At 43.3% G+C, this 23509-nt stretch overlaps 2 long non-coding RNA genes across 2 annotated transcripts in view; one reads left to right on the forward strand and one right to left on the reverse strand.

Moving 5' to 3' along the window:
- LOC142666217 (uncharacterized) overlaps positions 1-13736 on the reverse strand; it is a 39085-nt gene extending 25349 nt beyond the window's left edge. Inside the window, exons 1-2 of the long non-coding RNA XR_012851652.1 lie at positions 13489-13736; positions 5650-5778 (exon numbers count right to left, since the gene is read on the reverse strand). This is a non-coding gene — a long non-coding RNA (uncharacterized LOC142666217). The remainder of the gene's footprint in view (positions 1-5649; positions 5779-13488) is intronic.
- The window catches only part of LOC142666214 (uncharacterized), a 183891-nt gene that overhangs the window by 34800 nt on the left and 125582 nt on the right, over positions 1-23509 (forward strand). The gene's annotated exons all lie outside the window — the stretch shown is intronic.

Raw genomic sequence — 23509 nt, forward strand, 5'->3', positions numbered from 1 at the left:
AAGCCCAGAAACAGACCACTAGTCCTGGGGACCACTGGCCTCTTGAAAGCAGCTTCCTACTGTCTATTAGATTACATGTAAGGGACTGAACTGATGAATTTCATGACTCAGACCATGTAAACCATTGAAAGGGATTTTTTTTTTTTTTATAAAAGGGTGAATCAGTGTGTTTGAAACTTTTTAATTAGTTTTTATTAAAAATAATTTGTATTTTTTGAGATACAGCTGCTTTGTTTCCTGTATATAGAGGAGCTGTATCGTGCGCTGAGACCTGAATCCGTCAGTCCTGCAGACCTGACATGCAGGATCCACCTGTAATCTATCACATCTTAGGGTATGTTCACACGGCTTTACTTTCAGCCGTTTTTCATTGGGTCAATAGAAAATCAGCTCCAGAAACGGGCGTAAAATAATGCCTTGAAAACAGCTCTGTATTTTACAGCCGTTCTTTGTTTGCCGTGTGAACATACCCTAAGGCCTCATGCACACGACCGTAGTGGTGTGCACGACCCGTGATTTGTGGATCGGACGGCCATGGAGTGTCAATGGTCGTGTATATTAATTTCAATGAGCTCAGACCGCAAGATGCGTCCCATATAGGACATGTCCTATCTTTTTGCGGTCCAGGCCCCCAGAGCAATGCACGGACCGTGGAAACCATAGAAATGAATGGGACCGCAATTCACCCGCAGGTTCATGTACATATGAGGCCTTAGTTATGAACTGTCAGAGACACGCAGGACCTGCTGTCACTGAACCCGTCAGTCCTGCGGACCTGACGGGTACAGGATTCAGCGTAAGATACAGCTGCTCTGTATACAGGATACAAAGCAGCTGTATCTCAAAAAACAAAAATAATTTTTAATAAAAATCAATTATAAAGTTGCACCAAACACACTGATTTACCTTTTTATTAAAAAAATAAATCCCTTCCAAATGTGTACATATCGTTTACGGGGGTGGCTTATGCTGAGCTAACCGAGAACAGGGGGCCCATATACTGCTTCTACACAGGGGCCCCTGCTTCGTGTGTTCCCTGGATAAAACCTCTCATTGTTTTGTATGTTTCCATGCCTTACAGTAGACTCGGACTACACAGTAATATTTGGCTGCCACCAGTCACAGCAAAATCCCTTTTAATGACAGGTCCGGGACATGTATCGTGTTTGATTGTCCCTCCTTACGTGGGGATTTTTTTTCTCGGTGACCACCAGTCCGGTCCCTGCAGTGATTTACATTTCTCTATTAACCCTGCGCTGTTTTCTCCCTGGTCTCTCTAATTACGACCTCGTGTGACACTTGACTTCTTGGATTCGCTCGGTTTCACGCAGAACACACGGCTGTTGCTGGAGATTTCATCCGAAAATGAATATGTGGAGTTTTGTTGGTGTCGCCCAAAGCCCCAAAACACAACTGTATAGTGAAAATAAGTGACTGCGGCTGTCAATGGTCTGTGACTATGGCTGCAGGCTCACGTGTAATACGGATTGCGCCATCTAGGCTTACATGGGGCTGCTTTGTCTCTCTTGTTTTCTGTTTATACATCTAAAGTTCTGAAACTTGTTGTTTTATTTTGTCACCTTTTTGAAGATCCTTGTTTGCTGTTCGTGAACGTGAACATTCCTGTTTAAAACCCCTAAACAACCCCAGATCCCTAATACTTTGCACAGCATTCAGGTTTGTCACAATGTATCCAGTCTAGTCACTCCTCTATGAACACCTCAAACAAGCATTTTATTTTATTTTTTTGCCAATTTTTTTTATACAGTTGAGATATTTTTTTCTTTTTTTTTTCTTCTTTTTTTTTGGGTATGTTCACACTGGCTATTTTCAGTCGTTTTTCGTGCCATAAATGTCAATAAAAATCGGAAGCAACACGCTTACAAACATCTGCCCATTGATTTCAATGGGCAATACGACGTTCTCTTCCGACGGGGCGTTTTTTTAGTCCTCATTTTCAAAAGACGCCCCCGTAAAAAGTAGTGCATGTCACTTCTTGAGCCGTTTTTTAAGCCGTTTTTCAGTGAACATAGAAACAAAGCTCCGTATTTTCAGACGTTTCTTGTTAAGCGTGTGAACATACCCTTACATAAAGTCCACTGCAAAAAAGGGGAGACATGCGTGCATATGGGGTGCAGAGTACATTTCTATTTGAGGGTCTCATTCATCCTGTATGCCACAGGTGGGCTCCATCTGTTTACTGACTACTATACAGGTACTATTGTATATACAGTTTTCACCAGCGCCGCAGCCGGCTCCACTACTCAGCACCATCGAGAAAACAATATCCAAGCATAACTATCACAGGGACTCGCACACTCTCGTGTTATCTCTACAGATGTCTAAGGGAACGTGATATTATACATTTATATTCTTGGTCTAGAAACTTGTAGGACAAATGTGATGTGAACTTCATGGGGAGCCATTATTAGGATTATTATTTATATAATGGTTTATTTATTATTTAATTCTTTTGCTTATTTAGCGCCAACATATTCGGCAGCGCTGTACTGAGATTGTCATCACTCACTGGGGCTCACAATCTATATTCTCTGTCTGTGTGGTGAAACTTACGAGAAAACAGGCAGAACATACAAACGCCGTGCACACGTTACCTCTGGTGGAATTCGAACCCAGCGCTGCGAGGAGACCGTTCTAACTTATTATTATTGTGTCTGTACATTGTAGTCGACCAATGTAAATTGGAAAAACTTGAGACAATTCTCTCTCTTGCGCCAAAGTGCTACTTCTTAAATGATACAACATCTCACGTCCCCGTGTTTTCCAGCATTGTGTGAAATATGTGAAACATTTTGGACCGCGTCTTGATCTGGGAGCCTTCAATGGGTCTTTAAATCTTTTTTTTTTTTTTCCATTTCTTGAATAATCACCAAAAGATACAATTTTTGCAGCGGAAGGCCAAACATTAAATAAAACCATCTGCCGCACTCCAAGAGCAATCAGCCGGCGTGATTGCAGGGGAAATATTGTCAGTGCCACTACACATGCTATTAAAATCAAGAAAATTGTACAATCACCAAAGCAAAACACAAATCCTGCGTTTAAAGGAACACATGCCAAGCAAAAAGGCCTCGCTCCAGCGCCGGGGACACAACTCTGAAGGCAAAGCTGTAACTTTTACTGCGTATCAGAAGGAACAGGACAAAAGCCATTATTGTTATTACAACTACTATTAATATTGCTACTTTACTGCCATCATTATTACTGTACATTGCACCTTCTATTCCTGCGGTGGACATAAATCTTGGGTAGGTCTCCTCTACAGCTCTATAATAGGGGTTGAGTGGTCTACAATACCTGTTTTGATTAGCCCATGTTGAGCCAATGAATGGGACCACCTAAAAAATAGGTTGTATTTCTGGCCTTGTTTGCGGCTCGGTCTCACCCATTCAAGTTAAACCTATAAAACATACGGAACAGATGCAGAGGACACACGGACCGCAAAAAATGGACGACGGATCCGATGTTTACGGGCCACAAATTACTAACGGTCTTGTTCATATAGCCTGAGGGTATCGTCACACGTGTCGGATTTACCATAGGCAAATCTACTGTGGATTTTTTAGATAATCCGCAGCTGATACTCAAGTTTTTGTTGCCAATTGTCCACCGCACGCGTATAAGTCCAGTTATAATTCAATGGGGATAATCCACTTCTCAGTGCGGAATCCTCACCAATAATGAAAATCCACATCACGATTATTATTCCGTGTGGACTGTTTCTGGAGAATGGGAATGGGTTTAAAAGAATATATATTATTTGCATAAGATGTGGACCGTCATTTCATAAGGATTTAGGCACAGAATCCGCACCCAAATCCTCAAGTTTCCTGAACATGGCCTGAGTCTTCATACATGAAGTTTTTTTGTAGTCAAATTGAGTAGAGAATGATAAAGGAAATGCTAATATTTGTCAATTATTGGGGTCCTCTTCTGCCTGGACGCCCACAAAGGCTGATTTAGACCATTGTCTGATGACTTTCGGGGCCTTTTTGTGATCTCAATGAGCGTGACAGACGCCGACCTAAGACCGATATTTGTGGAAAAGTTGATGTGTCTGTTGGATTGTTTTGGTCATTACCGGGTGCAGTTCTTTCATGCCAGACAACAGATCTGCATCCCATCAATAGAAACCCAGGCCACAGATCAAGACAGATAACGATTGGCGATTTGTCCTTTTAACTTATGAAGTGGTCATCTGGAATAAAAACGTTCACAGGCTGACCATCAACGACAGAAATCACTAATGTATTTACTCCTGATTTTGGTGAAAGAAAGTAGCACAAACTGCATCAAAACTGCTCTGTGTGAACAAGACCTAACCGCTAAAGAGTCCTGTGCTGAAAATCCACAGTTATAATAGCACAATGCATGCAAATGTGATTGTCAGACTGACATAGAAAGTATATAACAGCATTTAAAGCTCACGTGTAAGGATAAAGAACTTTCCGGAAGAGCAGGAGCCCAAAATAAAATCTTACCACAGAATCTGCGGATACAATTTGTTTTTTGTTTTAGAGGAGTTTCCTCATTGGTTCTTTCTGCTCCCGGCAATTTCCACATTTATTGAAGGTCTGTGCTGGATTATTGGACTTTCTGGGTTATTGGATTTTCTGGATTATTGGGTGCTATATTTAAGAAACGTCACTGTATATTGTTATGATAGGATTTATTCCCACTATCTGCAGATGTCATCTCTGAGGGGCAGCTGAGTATTTCAAACTTCGCTCTGTTTCCCTTTCTTTAGTCAACAGGCTACAGGCTGCAATTTACAACAGTCTGCAGTGTGCAAATGGAACCTAAACCACAAGTGTGATACTGAGGGCAGACGATTTGTACTGTCCTTTGATATTTTCAGCAAGGAATCTGTGGCTATTTATCTGTCTGTAATAAGAAGTGGAGCCTTGGTCACAACCCAACGTCATGGAACCCATCGTAGAGAATACGCCGTGACATTGTCTTGTGTGCAGTGATAAATGTCTAATATCATTGGAATAATGAGCCGGGTCTCATGTTCCATCCCACAATTGTTCTTCTGTACAGTCGCCATTTTATACCCGTACACAGGCCCTTCTGTTGTTTGACAAGTTGTGAGAACCTTATAAATAATAAAAGCAACAAGTTCTGAGCCTGAGCGCAGGTGCTCGTACGCGTCTTCAAGTAAGCCGTGACCCCTGTATTTAACCTGCGAACAAGGATTTACATCTCTGGAACATCCAGCTGTCATCAATCAGATTACAAATATTCAACGTGCATTCCAAAAAGCATCCATTACTCTGGTGAAGTACATCAGGACCTTAAGTGCTGTGATGATGGTAAAACCTGGACACGCAACCGATGAGGCAGGAGCACTTTCTACCGCCTCTTAGGACCTGTACAACTGGCTCATCCGCATCATGGGAACAATCATGTAAAATAGCTCTCCTGCTTTCATCTTTCCTCCAGAGCTGTCCTCCATACTACAGACACCACCTCTTAAATGCAGTGACGTCTGGCAAGTGCGCTGGCACGTTAAAGCCATTTGTTGCCTCCGGCAAAGAAGTTCCATGAGGTGATGGCTCATACCTGGCCTGGAACACAGCCTGAAAGTTATAAAGCTCTAAAAACAAAGTTACTTCTGATTAAAACCTGATAAAAGAGCGGCTTCCATTCCTGTCTTGTCGTCTTCAAATCCCGTCCATCAACAAGAACAATTAGCTGAGCACCAGACATAACTTCATCACCATTGGAAACGTCAGTGGTTTATCGAGATGCCAACTGTGAAGGGAAGGATGAGACAGAATTCATAATGGGGCTGATAAGGAGAGTCATGAGTAACGAGTATTACTGCGGAGCACCTGGACACTCGGCGACAGACCACTGAAGTCATTAGTGTTTCTTGGCCTTTGCTAATGAAGGCTGTTCCTGCGTCTCCAAGTATTCAGTCCAGCACGCTGATATTTCCACTGCCACATAGCTAAGAGAAACATTTCCAAGATTTTTTATCATCTATAACTCTTTTTTGTGTAATTTTTTCTATAGTGCCAGCTACATACAGCGCTTTATATAATACAAAACTGGCATTCTTTGGATTCATGTATATCTGCTGCAGCTTAATATGGTCAGAAGGAACGTATAATCATCTGCTGTTCCTAGAAAATCACTCCAGCACCATAGATAAACCAGCACAAATGCCTCCTGAAAATAATGATAGGTGATGGGCACCATGTTTATCAAGCAGTCACTCTATTTTATAATGACACTTAAGACATTGCCGAGTCTTGTCTTTCAAAGGAGAGTTACATAAGCATGGCATGTCAGTGATGAGACATAAACTCCTTTCATATGTCAAGTCAGAAAGTAAATACTTGTAACTCAGGGTCAGTACAGGATAAGTAATGTAATGTATGTACACAGTGACTCCACCAGCAGAATAGTGAGTGCAGCTCTGGAGTATAATACAGGATATAACTCAGGGTCAGTACAGGATTAGTAATGTAATGTCTGTACACAGTGACTCCACCAGCAGAATAGTGAGTGCAGCTCTGGAGTATAATACAGGATGTAACTCAGGATCAGTACAGGATAAGTAATGCATGTACACAGTGACTCCACCAGCAGAATAGTGAGTGCAGCTCTGGAGTATAATACAGGATATAACTCAGGATCAGTACAGGAGAAGTAATGTAATGTATGTACACAGTGACTCCACCAGCAGAATAGTGAGTGCAGCTCTGGAGTATAATACAGGATGTAACTCAGGATCAGTACAGGATAAGTAATGTAATGTATGAACACAGTGACTCCTCCAGCAGAATAGTGAGTACAGCTCTGGAGTATAATACAGGATATAACTCAGGATCAGTACAGGATAAGTAATGTAATGTATGTACACAGTGACTCCACCAGCAGAATAGTGAGTGCAGTTCTGGAGTATAATACAGGATGTAACTCAGGATCAGTACAGGATCAGTAATGTAATATATGTACACAGTGACTCCACCAGCAGAATAGTGAGTGTAGCTCTGGAGTATAATACGGGATATAACTCAGGATCAGTACAGGATAAGTAATGTATGTACACAGTGACTCCACCAGCAGAATAGTGAGTGTAGCTCTGGAGTATAATACAGGATGTAACTCAGGATCAGTACAGGATAAGTAATGTAATGTATGTACACAGTGACTCCACCAGCAGAATAGTGAGTGCAGCTCTGGAGTATAATACAGGATATAACTCCGGATCAGTACAGGATAAGTAATGTAATGTATGTACATGGTGACTCCACCAGCAGAATAGTGAGTGCAGTTCTGGAGTATAATACAGGATGTAACTCAGGATCAGTACAGGATCAGTAATGTAATGTATGTACACAGTGACTCCACCAGCAGAATAGTGAGTGTAGCTCTGGAGTATAATACGGGATATAACTCAGGATCAGTACAGGATAAGTAATGTATGTACACAGTGACTCCACCAGCAGAATAGTGAGTGTAGCTCTGGAGTATAATACAGGATGTAACTCAGGATCAGTACAGGATAAGTAATGTAATGTATGTACACAGTGACTCCACCAGCAGAATAGTGAGTGCAGCTCTGGAGTATAATACAGGATATAACTCAGGATCAGTACAGGATAAGTAATGTATGTACACAGTGACTCCACCAGCAGAATAGTGAGTGCAGCTCTGGAGTATAATACAGGATATAACTCAGGATCAGTACAGGATAAGTAATGTAATGTATGTACACAGTGACTCCACCAGCAGAATAGTGAGTGTAGCTCTGGAGTATAATACAGGATATAACTCAGGATCAGTACAGGATAAGTAATGTATGTACACAGTGACTCCACCAGCAGAATAGTGAGTGCAGCTCTGGAGTATAATACAGGATGTAACTCAGGATCAGTACAGGATAAGTAATGTAATGTATGTACACAGTGACTCCACCAGCAGAATAGTGAGTGTAGCTCTGGAGTATAATACAGGATGTAACTCAGAATCAGTGTAAGATAAGTAATGAAGCAATTTCACATGGTGACTTGTCATGCAGCATTAATGATCTGTCTCTCTAAAGTTCTGGATAAACATTAACGTTACAGTCCGGCGCTCCTGGATGTGTGAGGGGGGAAAGACCCCTCCAGTCTCTCTGCAGTTAATGCTTTGTAAATTGCATCATCACAGACTGTTTTAAGGGCTGTGATGTGGAACATACTGTTCTCCAGGGCCCAATGTGACCACATGAGTGTGCACCATTAGGTTTTATTTATATCGCAGGCCAAACCTTTTGACATCCATGTGTGTGCGAGATATCTAAACACAACTGGGATTTCCTGCTTAAAGGTGTTGATTCACGAGCAAATAGTGGTGTTGTTTCAACAATGCACTCAGCCATGACACAGCCCCCAGCTATTTGCATTCTTTCCTCAGTCTGCACCTCAATATACACTCTATTGGGAGCAAACAGCTGCTATTTGTATCCCTTGCACCTTATAGAACTCAATAATAAAATGCGTCCATAGCAGATCACTTAGAATGTATACAAGAAGATTGGCACAAATCGCTCTGGTGTCGCACTTCTCTCTCCACCCCACACTCCCCGAGATACAAGCCTGCACTTTAAAGATGGCCCTTCAAGCTGGACAGCTCATAGGCAGAAAAAATAAAATGTAATATAGTAAAACTATATTATCCCCTTAAAATGTATGTATAGCATCCTATATTATACTCCTGTATTATACTCCAGAGCTGTACTCACCATTCTGCTGCGGGAGTCACTGTGTATATACATTACTTATCCTGTACTTATCCTGAGTTACATCCTGTATTATACTCCAGAGTTGCACTCTCTATTCTGCTGGTGGAGTCACTGTGTACATACATTACATTACTTATCCTGTACTGATCCTGAGTTACATCCTGTATTATATATACTCCAGAGCTGCACTCACTATTCTGCTGGTGGAGTCACTGTGTACATACATTACATTACTTATCCTGTACTGATCCTGAGTTACATCCTGTATTATATATACTCCAGAGCTGCACTCACTATTCTGCTGGTGGAGTCACTGTGTACATTACATTACTTATCCTGTACTGATCCTGAGTTACATCCTGTATTATACTCCAGAGCTGCACTCACTATTCTGCTGGTGGAGTCACTGTGTACATACATTACATTACTTATCCTGTACTGATCCTGAGTTACATCCTGTATTATACTCCAGAGCTGCACTCACTATTCTGCTGGTGGAGTCACTGTGTACATACATTACATTACTTATCCTGGACTGGTCCTGAGTTATATCCTCTATTAGGGCTTATTCAGACGAACGTATAATACGTCCGTGCTACGCGCGTGATTTTCACACACGTCGCACGGGCCTATGTTAATGAATGGGTCCGTTCAGACTGTCAGTGAATTTCACGCAGCGTATGTCCTATATTTGGCCGTGTTTCTCGCAGCACGCACCCATTGAAGTCAATGGGTGCGTGCAAATCGCGCTCGGCACACGGAAGCACTTCCGTGTGACGCGCGTGATTCGGGCAACAGTAGTAAAATGAATGAATGAAAACAGAAAAGAACCATGTGCTTTTCTGATTACAAACATAAAAACAGAGAAAACAGTGTGATAATGATGCCGGCTGCGCGAAAATCACGCAGCCACGCATCATATGCTGATGACACACGGACCTTTTGCGGACCTTTTGCGCGTAAAACGCACACGCTCGTGTGAATCCGGCCTTATACTCCAGAGCTGCACTCACTATTTTGCATCTTCATAGCTAAAATCTTCCAGTGTTTCCTACTTGTTCAGTGTCTGCACAGAGCTTGCTCTGGTGATTTGCATTCTGGGAACTGTCATCTTTTTATCAGACACCAGTCATCAGATGTAGGAAAAATTATCTCCCCCTCAGTAGGTCAAAGAACCTAAAAATGTGTTACTAAATCGAACCTTCTTGGGAGTATTCACGCGGCACGGTCACATTGCGTTATTTGTTGTGAAGTGAAGTTGAGATGTGACCGCTCTCTGGATACACAGTGCAAGTTTAGGTTTGAAATCCTTATTGGGAGCCATTGAACGTTGCTCTGTAACAGCCTCCTAAAACCTGCAATATTTTGTTCTCTCTTAGGCCGGGTTTACACGAGCGTGTGCGTTTTGCGTGCGCAAAAGGCACTTAACAGCTCCGTGTGTCATGATCATATGGTGCGCGGCTGCGTGCTTTTCCCGCAGCCGCCATCATTATGACACTCTGTTTGTAGCACGTGGTGCTTTTCTGTTTACAATCAGAGTTTGACAGCTGTTGCACGAATCACGCTTGTCCCATGGAAGTTCTTCCGTGTGACATGCGTGGTTTTCACGCACCCATTGACTTCAATGGGTGCTTGATGTGCGAACAACGCACAAATATAGGACATGTCGTGAGTTTTTCGCAGCGGACTCACGATGCGCAAAACTCACGGACTGTCTGCACTGCCCCATAGAGTAACATAGGTGCGTACGACACGAGTGAAAATCACACGCGTTGCACGGACGTAATACACGTTCGTGTAAACAAGCCCTTATAGAAGACGCGTCATGCAATGGGATGAATTTACAAATCAGGATATGTGGGACATTCTTAAAGGGGACCTGTCACCTGCCCACAGATTCTGTCACTTTATTTTTTCATTTACCGTTCCGAGATATTGGTGCCGTTAGTTTTGGTGCCTTTAACATTCAAAGGCCTCATTTGCATATTGGGCATCAAAACTAACGGCACCAATATATCAGGAACGACGGGTGCTAGAAGAAAAAAACGACACGACTCTGTGAGTTGCCGGCAATATAACTGAGATAACAGCGTTTTTTTGGGCAGGTGACAAATCCTCTCTAAAGGGGTTTTCCTGGACTAATATTGCTGTCCTATAGGATCTGACCCAGCACCCCTGTAGATCAGCTGTATAAAGGGGCAGCACCTGTAGACTTACATCCCCTACAATGTTTACCCAAGCACAGTGCCGTACATTAGGTGGAATGGGACCGAACTGCAGTACCAGACACAGCCACAAAGAAATGTACGGCGCTGTGTTTGAGTAAACATTGAAGGGGACGTTGGATCTCCAGGCACGGCCTGTTCTTTCAGGTGGACGATTTTGGATTGGACCCCCACCATTAAGTTATCAATAGTCTTTACTAAGGAAAGGCCGTCAATGTTTCTGAAAATCCCTTTAATTCCTTTCCTATAATGGTGATATGTGAGATACTATTCTCTTTACACTGTCCTGGCACTGCTATTATATTTACTAGCCCTGTATTCTTTACATCTTATTCATGCCGCATCTGTAACCAGTTACTTGTGTCTGTGTGGTGGACGGTCCTGAGCAGCAACACACGGCTGCAGAGCACTTTAATCAAAACAATTTGCCAGCTCATTATGGCTGCTACTCCCAGATGATCCTTCCATGAGCCAAAGACCCTACCACATGCCTGAGGCTAATCAAATTCTTTTCCTATAAAGCGGCGTGACTCTGGACGCACATCATAACCCGCGCAATGCTGAACCTCCTCTAGTCAATCCCGAGGGGCTAAAACTGCACAAGTTGGAATAAACATTTGTAAACAAAATACTTTTTTTAAGGGGGGAGTAAAGAACGGCTGGACACGTTTCAATTATTGTGAACATTTCTGTGAACTGCAACAATGGCAGATTTTCTGAGCCATCAAATATGGAAAGTTTGTGCATTGTCTGACAATAATTGGATAAAAAAAAATATGATTTTTTTTGTATACAATTCGTGATGGTGCGCTCTTAACAGGATTCATCTTCAGGCCTTAAGATAAATAAAAATGTAACTGCTCGAAATCAAAAAGTTCAGTTGGGGTCAGTCAGGGTTACAGCAGGAGCAAAAATAAATCTTTCCACTCCATCGTCTTTTGTTCCGCTGGATTCCTCAAGAGGAGCATTTGGGACCCTGCGCCTGATCGAATTATGGAGGTTGTATGGAGCCATAATACAGCACCCATAGAAGTCTATAGGGCCCCGCTGTACTCCTGGATGCCTCTGATCTCATCGTACGCAGGGACTCTGCAGCTTTCTTCACATGACTCCGAGACTTTAGTGGCTCAGGATTAGATCCCGTATTGAAGATGTTTGCAGATCGGAATATTTTCCAATAACACACAGCGGCTCAATCTGCTAAAGGTTTCACATTAACTGAAGTCACTAACCCTCTGACCCACTGTCAGTTCAGCCCTGGTCAGGGTTCTTTACTGTTCAGTCATTTTTATAATAGGGGAGTGGTCATGACAACCTTTTAGTCTTTACACATAAAAATGGGAAGAATAAAGCACAGTTTGGAATATTGAAGAAGGGATTTGATTTGTTTCCTTGGTCAACACAATTATTTCTTTTTCCTGCCCTAGGCCTACGGTTTACAGCTAAATCATTGTTGGAGGATCTACCGGCGGCTTCAACAGGTGAAGCAATGATAAATAGGGAAATGGTGTATTTTGGGTACAGTTACCCTTGAAAAAAATATTCAATGCAATAAAAAGCCAAACTGGAATGTGCTGCCTTCTTGTCGCCTTTCTTCTGGCTTCCCAATAAAGGCCGAACAGTAAAACAAAATATTAGCTCTGCATGAAAGGATGTAAATGTATCATTTGTTCTATACCTTCCATACATACGACCTCCCCAGCTGGGATATGTACTGCTTCTAATGCAATCCGAGAAGCAAGAAACAATGTGAAGGTGCCGGCAAACTCTAACCAGAATATCATCCATCTTCACATTGCAGGACCCGGCTCATAAGCTGTATGGGATTTCTGAAGAATGATGGACCTGGCTGTAGATCTGAGGGTCCTGCAGGTATAATGTGCAGCCTCGGTGGCCCAATACATGTTACCGTATGACCATGAAAACCGGCTGGAGACACATCACTTTCTGCCCCCAGTTTTATTACTTTTCTAGTCCTGGAATGTTTTAGGGACAGATCTGATTCATTCCTTAAGTAAAAACAATTATTTTCTTGGACTTTGGTTACAGACTCTATATATGCCACACCGGTCCTAATGTATGTCCAAAACCAACAATCATGTTGAGTTGAAACCACAAGTTTAACCAATGCTTGAATCTTTTCCTGAGGCTGAACCAAAACCACAGGTGTTATACAGAGTTTTAGTAAAACCAGATGCTTTAATAGCAGGATCATGGTCTATTAGGGGTGTTAAATCATGCTGGGAATAGTTGAGCTCTGCTTAGTCCTCAGGTGTGTTTTAGGGGATCCAAGCATTCACAATGTTGGGTGTAGTTTTGGCACTGACTTTACCAGGGTGCAGAGTCTAAGGAGCCCTCCATTCTTCCCTGTAATGCCATCATGGGGATACGTACTTTCCTGGTCAGATCCCAGGTTGCAGCCCTCAGAATAGTCACTGTAGAAAGATAATGTGGTGTAGTCAGAACCGAGCAGATATGACAGAGGAACTTCAGAAATGTTACCTGAAGACAAGCTGAGACCAGGAATACAGGCAGAATAATAGCAGCCATGACACTGAGGGACGAGACGTGCGAAGACTCAAAACCAGGAACTGGAACCACAGAGATGCGACACCTGTCACTTCATCATATTCTGTTTCTTCATTTTTCTATTAACCCGTGAACCGACTTCCACCAAATGTCCTAATCTTTAGTGTTTGCCATTAATATGTCATGAGGCCCGGTCACTGTATTGCTACGATTCGCCTATTGCCTGGATGATGTTTGTAGATAATGATTAATTCATGCGTAACATTGCAAATAAGCAAGTTCTGAGTCCAAAAGTTATCCGTAAAGTGATGTCACCCGGAGCTCCTAGTGCCAAGTGGTGATCAGTATTCTCGTGTTTAATACAGAGCTTTAAGTCCGTGGGTTTGGACGTCTGTCTGCATTGCTATGAGGTCATATTTGGAGCTGAGCTTTGTATCCTCAGAACAGTATCTTCTTTCTTATGTAGAGGGCTCTAGACAGTGTTTGCTGGTAAGTAACTTTAAGAAAGTTACAAATTGTGTATATATTGTAAACTATGAAGCAACAAAGGTCGATGAGCTTCAACCAATCAGGGGCTTGTGTGCACCAGGAACGATACAATGTACAGCTGGATATGACCTATATACTCAGGAAATCTCACAGCAAGCTGTGCTCCCCTCCCTGTAAGAAATCAGACGTCACCTAATGTGATAAACTCCTCGCTATATGTGTTCAGGCAGAATATTATATAGTTATAGAGCTAATAAACCAACGTTATACATGACACCCTAACAAAGAGTGTATCCAACCAACATTATCTATGACACCCCTATAAAGAGTGTATCCAACCAACATTATCTATGACACCCTAATAAAGAGTGTATCCAACCAACATTATCTATGACACCCCTATAAAGAGTGTATCCAACCAACATTATCTATGACACCCTAATAAAGAGTGTATCCAACCAACATTATCTATGACACCCCTATAAAGAGTGTATCCAACCAACATTATCTATGACACCCCTATAAAGAGTGTATCCAACCAACATTATCTATTACACCCCTATAAAGAGTGTATCCAACCAACATTATCTATGACACCCTAACAAAGAGTGTATCCAACCAACATTATCTATGACACCCCTATAAAGAGTGTATCCAACCAACATTATCTATGACACCCTAACAAAGAGTGTATCCAACCAACATTATCTATGACACTCTAATAAAGAGTGTATCCAACCAACATTATCTATGACACCCCTATAAAGAGTGTATCCAACCAACATTATCTATGACACCCTAATAAAGAGTGTATCCAACCAACGTTATCAATGACTCCCTAACAAAGAGTGTATCCAACCAACATTATCTATGACACCCTAATAAAGAGTGTATCCAACCAACATTATCTATGACACCCCTATAAAGAGTGTATCCAACCAACATTATCTATGACACCCCTATAAAGAGTGTATCCAACCAACATTATCTATGACACCCCTATAAAGAGTGTATCCAACCAACATTATCTATGACACCCCTATAAAGAGTGTATCCAACCAACATTATCTATGACACCCCTATAAAGAGTGTATCCAACCAACGTTATCAATGACTCCCTAACAAAGAGTGTATCCAACCAACATTATCTATGACACCCCTATAAAGAGTGTATCCAACCAACATTATCTATGACACCCTAATAAAGAGTGTATCCAACCAACATTATCTATGACACCCCTATAAAGAGTGTATCCAACCAACATTATCTATGACACCCTAATAAAGAGTGTATCCAACCAACATTATCGATGACACCCTAATAAAGAGTGTATCCAACCAACGTTATCGATGACACCCTAATAAAGAGTGTATCCAACCAACGTTATCGATGACACCCTAATAAAGAATGTATCCAACCAACATTATCTATGACACCCTAATAAAGAGTGTATCTAACCGCCAGTATCCATGTCACCCTAATAAAGAGTGTATCTAACCGCCGGTATCCATGACACCCTCATAAAGAGTGTATCTAATGGCCAGTATCCTTGACACCCTAATAAAGAGTGTATCTAATGGCCAGTATCCTTGACACCCTAATAAAGAGTGTATCCAACCAACGTTATCAATGACTCCCTAACAAAGAGTGTATCCAACCAACATTATCTATGACACCCCTATAAAGAGTGTATCCAACCAACATTATCTATGACACCCTAATAAAGAGTGTATCCAACCAAGGTTATCGATGACACCCTAATAAAGAGTGTATCCAACCAACGTTATCGATGACACCCTAATAAAGAATGTATCCAACCAACATTATCTATGACACCCTAATAAAGAGTGTATCCAACCAACATTATCTATGACACCCTAATAAAGAGTGTATCTAACCGCCAGTATCCATGTCACCCTAATAAAGAGTGTATCTAACCGCCGGTATCCATGACACCCTCATAAAGAGTGTATCTAATGGCCAGTATCCTTGACACCCTAATAAAGAGTGTATCTAATGGCCAGTATCCTTGACACCCTAATAAAGAGTGTATCCAACCAACACTATCTATGACACCCTAATAAAGAGTGTATCCAACCAACATTAACTATGACACCCCTATAAAGAGTGTATCCAACCAACATTATCTATGACACCCTAATAAAGAGTGTATCTAAACGCCAGTATCCATGTCACCCTAATAAAGAGTGTATCTAACCGCCGGTATCCATGACACCCTAATAAAGAGTGTATCCAACCAACATTATCTATGACACCCTAATAAAGAGTGTATCTAAACGCCAGTATCCATGTCACCCTAATAAAGAGTGTATCTAACCGCCGGTATCCATGACACCCTGATAAAGAGTGTATCTAGCAAAGGTAACAGAAGGTTGGATCCAGCACTAGTTGGAATAAAATGGAAACTGTTTCCAAGTTTTAATGGCTTTACCATTGGATTGACATTCCTTTTTGCACATCAGGACTCCAAACCTTTGGACCCTTTTTAAAGTAGACCATTAAAACTTGGAAACAGTTTCAATTTTATTCCAACTAGCGCTGGATCCAACCTTCCGTTACCTTTGCTATCTACACATCGTGTGCCGACACGAGGATTCGTGCGCTGTCAGCGACACAAAGCATATGTGTCAGGTGAGCTGGAGGCTTCCTCCCCCCTTTCTTTTTCTACAAAGAGTGTATCTAATGGCCAGTATCCTTGACACCCTAATAAAGAGTGTATCTAATGGCCAGTATCCTTGACACCCTAATAAAGAGTGTATCCAACCAACATTATCTATGACACCCTAATAAAGTGTATCTAATCAACATTATCCATGACACCCTAATAAAGAGTGTATCTAACCGCCGGTATCCATGACACCCTAATAAAGAGTGTATGTAACCGCCGGTATCTATGACACCCTAATAAAGAGTATCTAATCAACATTATCCATGACACCCTAATAAAGAGTATCTAACCGCCGGTATCCATGACACCCTAATAAAGAGTGTCTAACCACCAGTATCCATGACGCCCTCATAAAGAGTGTATCTAACCGCCGGTATCCATGACGCCCTCATAAAGAGTGTATCTAACTGCCAGTATCCATGACGCCCTCATAAAGAGTGTATCTAACCGCCGGTATCCATGACGCCCTCATAAAGAGTGTATGTTCCGGACATTGTGGACTGTATCTTACATTTTCCTGCTGTCTCGGAGTTCCTCTGCTTATATGAGGTCGGTCGGAGTGTTTCCCAGCAGCAGTGAAGATGATTCTGTTCTTCGGCCTCGTATTTCTTCGGTTCTCACAATCCTTATGAGATCTCAGGAGCATATTCAGTTGCAAACTAAATTGTACAACTTTATTAAGAAGCATAAATTTCCCCTCATATGCGGCAGGTTACGTTGTTTCCACATAAATCTTCTGCGTGATGATGAGGTCACGTGTATGAAGGTAAATGAGTGCATATTAAGTTGGGTTTTCTTGGGCTTTTCTTATTTCTTCCCCCAATTTCTCACATTTTTCAGTGTTACTTGTCATGTGGTTCAACGACTACTTCTGAATACACTACAATGTAAAGATGCCCGGCGAAGCCATCTGACTGGATAAGTGATTATTAATGTGTACATTGTTATATTATATCATATACATACAACACTTCATTCACATTATATCATTGGCAGCTAGGAGAAGGGCCCAGGACATCTAAACCATTCCCTTACGGGGGGCCGTGACCAGGGCCGCCATCAGACATTTCTGGGCCCCATACAGCCAAGGATTCTGGGGCCCCCCTCACTATTGGGGCGGGCACAAAGTAAAGGGGTCGGAGGTAAGGCAGCGGTGAAAAGCAAACTAGTAGGAGATCTCTTTGGAGGGGCAGGGCAGAGCTAGCTGGTGGGTATCAGGGGGCAAGGTGGAGAGACTAAGTGCCAGGGCTCAGCGGGGGAAGGAGGAGGGGATTTCTGGGAGAACAGAAAGTGGCATGGGTGGTAACACCGGGCATGAGGTCGCCCGTGCCGCCCGTTGGAAAAGGCCCCCCCATGGCCGGCGGTGTACTGTAGCAGAGCAGGGAGGTATCTCCCTGCACTTCAATCTACTAGCACCACTGTAGCTCCCTGAAGGAGCGAAATCCCTGTGTGGCCGGGGATTCCGCTCCTGGAGTGCTCCGCTTGATGTCTCTGTCCGTATATGGACAGTGACATCAGGGCAACTCCTGAAGGGGCATCCCCGTTTACAGCGTTGCTGACTCTGTGACCGGGGATTCCACTCCAGGAGAAGCCCTCGACGTCACTGTCCATAAATGGACACAGACGACAGGAGCTTCTCCTGGAGTAGAATCCCCGGTCACAGCGTCGGCAACGCTGTATGGCACTGTCTACAAGGGTGAGGTGGGGGACTGTATGGCACTGTCTACAAGGGTGAGGTGGGGGCTGTATGGCACGATCTACAAGGGTGAGGTGGGGGACTGTATGGCACTGTCTACAAGGGTGAGGTGGGGGCTGTATGGCACTGTCTAAAGGAAGGCTGTATCGCACAATCTACAGGGGGCACTATCTACAGGGGGGCTCTGTGTGGCAGGAAGGGGAGGGGGCATTATACTGTGTGGGGGCCACTAAGTGGACATTATACTGTGTAGGGACACTACAGGGGGCAATATACTGTGTGTGGCACTTAGGGGGCATAATACTGTGTGGGCACAATTAGAGGACAAAATACTGTGTCCTTGAAGGGGTTATAATGTATTATTATTATTATACTGTATGGGCGGAACTAAAGGGGCATTATACTGTGGAGGGCATTATACTTTTTTTTATGGGGCATTTTTTTTATGATGGGGTGGGGCGCCGAAAGATAATTTTGCACGGAGCGCCATCTATCCGAAGGCCAGCCGTGTCTCTACCCACCACAGGTTTGAAGGCTATGTAAAGTGAGTGTGGTTTTTGTTGTTTTACCAGTCTGTTTGGTGCTACTTTGTAAATACTTTTTAAAAAAAATATATTTTTACTTTATGAGATACAGAGCAGCTGTATCATGCACTGAAACCTTTATCTGTCAGGTCAGTGGGACTGACGGATTCAGTGTCAGCGGGTCCTGCGTGTCCCTGTTCATAATTTAGATTTGATCGATAACAGGTGGATCCTGGCCCGCCGACACTGAACCCGTCAGTCCCCCGGACCTGACAGATACAGGTCTCTGCCCACGATACAGCTGCTCTGTATACAGGATACAAAGCAGCTGTATCACATAAAGTAAAAAGAATTTTTAATAAAAGTATTTACAAAGTTTCATAACACACTAATAAACTTTTTTGTATAAAAAAAGAGGTGTACATAGCCTTTAAGATCTCTCCCCCTCCCATCCTCTCTCCTTCAGTGTCATCCACCCTCCATTATTATCTCCTCCCCACTACACCATCATCTCCCTGTTCCCATTGTCATCCAACTCCCCCCCCCCCATAGAAAGCAAGTGCCTTCCCCAGGTCTGTATGATCCTCCGGACACTGCAGCACCGCATTGTATCTCTAGCAGTAGCTCTGCGATGGCTCTTATCTCCTGGGCTGCGTATAACGGGACAATAAACCTGTCTTCTCCCTCTGATACACAGCCCGGGAGATAAGTGGTAAGAAATGCTACTAGCGATACAAGAATGTGAAGCAGAGCTGAGAGTGTATAGTGTGACATGGGTAACACTGCTTTTTATTGTGTGGATGTGATGTGAGGAGGCTCCGGGCAGCAGCAACCTGACAGACAGACATTACATACTGTACTCGCTGTGTCAGGAGTCTTCTGCTGCTGCTGCTTGTCGCCTCCACTGCATTCAAACCTCCCGCTGCCTTCATGACGTCTCCCTCCTCCTCCTCCACACACGCTACCGCTGTAGAGGAGGAGGAGGGGCGGGCTCTATGTGAACAGCGGGCCCTTATGATTTTACTCTGATGCAAACAACGGGCCCCGGCTCCGTGATGGGACCTGTTCCTTTCACCAAAGTGAAATCATAAGGGCCCGTGAGCAAATGCATTCCGGCAGTGGAGCACGGGCCCCCGTTTTTTAAAATTTTGACCGGGCCCCTGACAGCAGTACCGGCAGTACCTCCCTGATGGCGGCCATGGCCGTGACATTGGCCAATAACAATCCCCTGCTCATCCTGTCCCCCACCAAGAGCTGAACAAGATCAATAAAGCTATATAGTAGCCCAGTCGTGTTAATTCACTGATAAGAAAAGGGAGATCGGTTCGGAAGCTTTAAGGCTATTTAGACTTGTGTATACAGCTCCTATGCAGACTGTTGTGTCTCCACGTTTACAGACAACAAACTGTGTAGTCTGATCCTGCAGTTCTGTGTCTTCTGCGGTTCATAGTTTAGAAAAAAGAGGAGGCAGCAGGTTAACAGATCACTCACTACATACAGTGAATTGTCACGACTTGTATGTCAGGATTTTCTGCTATAAATGTCGCCAGGCACCGCGCTGACCTCACTGCTCCCTTTCTCTCTCCTGTGGTTGAGGGCAGTGATGACCTGCAATGACTGTAGACCTTGGCCCTTCCTGCGCTCATGACAGGCCGTGTCTACTCCAGAGGCCAGCCCTGCCCACCGTCCGGACACACCGGCTCCTGACCTTCGTATGTGACTCATTTCTGAGTAAGACGACTATAATAAGCGCTGGTCAGCCAGGATAGGAATGCAGCCTGCGCAAAAAGACCAGAGAAGAGAATGGAAGTCAGAGCTGCAAATACCACATCTCCTGATGACAAAACCAGAAGAGCCGTGCAGATTTGGCGGACGATGCCGTTATGTTTTATATGAGGATGAAAAGAACAATCAGATTGTTTCATAACCAGGTGCAGGATGTAGAAGTATCAGCCTTTATCTGTGTAACGCTAACGACAGATGTTCTATATAGTCCTTTATATTATACAGTCGCACCAGCTCCACCCATACCCAGCCATCACAGAAGAATGGATGCCTCAAGCCGCTCGTCTCAATCCAGGTGACAACGATAGATCCAGAAAAGAGGGCGCAGACCAAGTATTGTCACCAGGCGGCCACATCACGCGTTACTAAGCAGCGGCCCGTACAGACTCCACACGAACTTTAGGGGCAGAATAGTACATATCTAGGGGCCGCACCTTTTTATTACCTCTGTAACTTTTATAAGTCGATCAGCGGCCCCATAGGATCCATCTAGAGGGTTTTCTGCCATATGTAAATAAAGCTTAAAGCGCTACATGTGAATATATGAAACCTTGTCATATATCTTATTAGGTAAAGGAGGCATCTTCCGCACTTGCTGCAGCTTGTAGTTCCCCTTTTCCTTCCTTCAGGAACTAGAAAATTCATGTAATGTAAAACCGTCAATAGAAGAGGGATCTGGCTGCAGTACCTCTCCCTCTGTGTTTTCTGTGACAGTCATGCTGTGAGAGGGGAGGAGGAGCAGGAGGGAAAGACATCTGATTGGCGAGAGCACACAGCGCAGCTCTGATATCACACCAGGAAGATCCCGCCCACTCAGCAGACACGGAGAGATAGAAGATGGACATTTACGTAAACCGCACACACCATTGCTGGCTGCACTACATTTAATACACGAGGGGGGATTTATGTAACAATACGTACACTTTAATCTGTAGAATCAAGTCTGCAACCTTATGATATGCTTTCTGTTTCAATTCCTCACCATTTTCAAGAACTGTTTGCTGTCAGTGAATGGTAAAAATGTCTCTTTACACTCATAGGCTGAAAACCAACTTCTAGAACAGCTGCAGGAGTTGTTTCAATGTATCAGAGAGAATACATCAGCAGCACAATCTCTCTTCTGCCTGATTGCTACAATGTATCAGTTCAGGTAAAATGTATCAGCCCGTCCAGTCTGTTTTGAAAAGTATCGAGAGGGTCTTGGCTTAGGCCCTGGGCACATCACGTTTTTTTCCTGCGTTTAAAGTATAATTCAAGAAAAAGCTCTCGACGTATATGTTAAATGTAGACTAAGGGCTTATTTAGACGAACGGGATATACGTCCTTGCAACACGCATGATTTTCACGCGTGTCGCATGAACCTATATTAGTCTATGGGGCAGTGCAGACAGTTGCGTGATTTTTACGCAGCGTGAGTCTGCTGCAAAAAACTCACGACATGTTCGTTCTTTGTGCGTATTTCGCGCATCACGCACCCATTGAAGTCAATGGGTGCGTGAAAATCACGCGCACCACACGGAAGCACTTCCATGGGACGAGCGTGATTTGCGCAACAGCAGTAAAAAGTATGAATGAAAACAGAAAAGCACCACGTGCTACAAACATCCAAACGGAGGGTCATAATGATGGCGGCTGCGCGAAAATCACGCAGCCGCACATCATACGGGGCTGACACACGGAATCCGGCCTTAGGGTATGTTCACACGCAATAGCAAAATACGTCTGAAATTACGGAGCTGTTTTCGCCTGAAAACAGATCCTGATTTTTAGAATTTTTTCAACAACTCGCGTTTTTCGCGGCGTATTTTACGGCCGTTATTGGAGCTGTTTTTCAATGGAGTCAATGAAAAACGGCTCCAAAAACGGCCCAAGAAGTGACATGCACTTGAAAGCAATGGGCAGATGTTTGTAGGCGTATTGGAGCCGTTTTTTCAGGCGTAATTCGAGGCGTAAAACACCCGAATTATGTCTGAAAACAGTGCGTGTGAACATACCCTGACAGTGACATTCATTGCCCATAAGCTATAATGGTATCCAATTAACGTATAGGTCATGAACTCTCATGATCCTGTTCATGACGTATGTATTAAACAGATGCCATTATAGCCTATGGGTGACGGATGCCACTGCTTTAGGCATTTGTCACAGACCTCCGTTTAACGGATACGTCCGGAAGCTCCAGTGACATAACTCTCCATATATAGACAACGAGGCCGCCCTGCCCGCAAACTATGGTCGCCCTGTAAAGCTCTGGGGGAGAATACCCGCATGGCGGCTCTATTGCACCTTCCGGGCAACCGGAGTCGCTGGCAGCTGTCTTGGGTCGGGGAATTTTTGTGCAAATTTCCAGTTTTCTGGTGTGGAATGTTTAATAGATTCCCCCAAAAGTCTATAAAAAGCTGCAGAACTTTTCATTATACGATGGTGACATGGCCCACTTAGGCTTCGTCCACACAATTTCTGCCGGATTTTGGAGCGTAAAATGCTCATGTTATGATCCCAAATACATTGTAAATACGGCTGCAAAACTGCGACCTATTGATTTCAATGGGAAATACGCCGTGCAGTTCACATGAGGGGAATGTTTACTCTGCTGAATTAAAAAATGCCTTGTAAAAAAAAAAAGGAACATGTCACTTCTTGTAGTACAATATAGGTAGAAAAATTCCACGGCACTCACCATTCAGTCAAATATTCTTTATTTATTGAGGCAAGACGAGTAAAAGCAGATCAGAGCGGTGTATGGAGACTACATTCAAAATAAACCTCCATAGATGGATCACAGTGGTCTATTGGGCCCAGCGCTCCTA

This window comes from Rhinoderma darwinii, chromosome 13 (assembly GCF_050947455.1).
Source record: "Rhinoderma darwinii isolate aRhiDar2 chromosome 13, aRhiDar2.hap1, whole genome shotgun sequence".
Taxonomy (NCBI): Eukaryota; Metazoa; Chordata; class Amphibia; order Anura; family Rhinodermatidae; genus Rhinoderma; species Rhinoderma darwinii.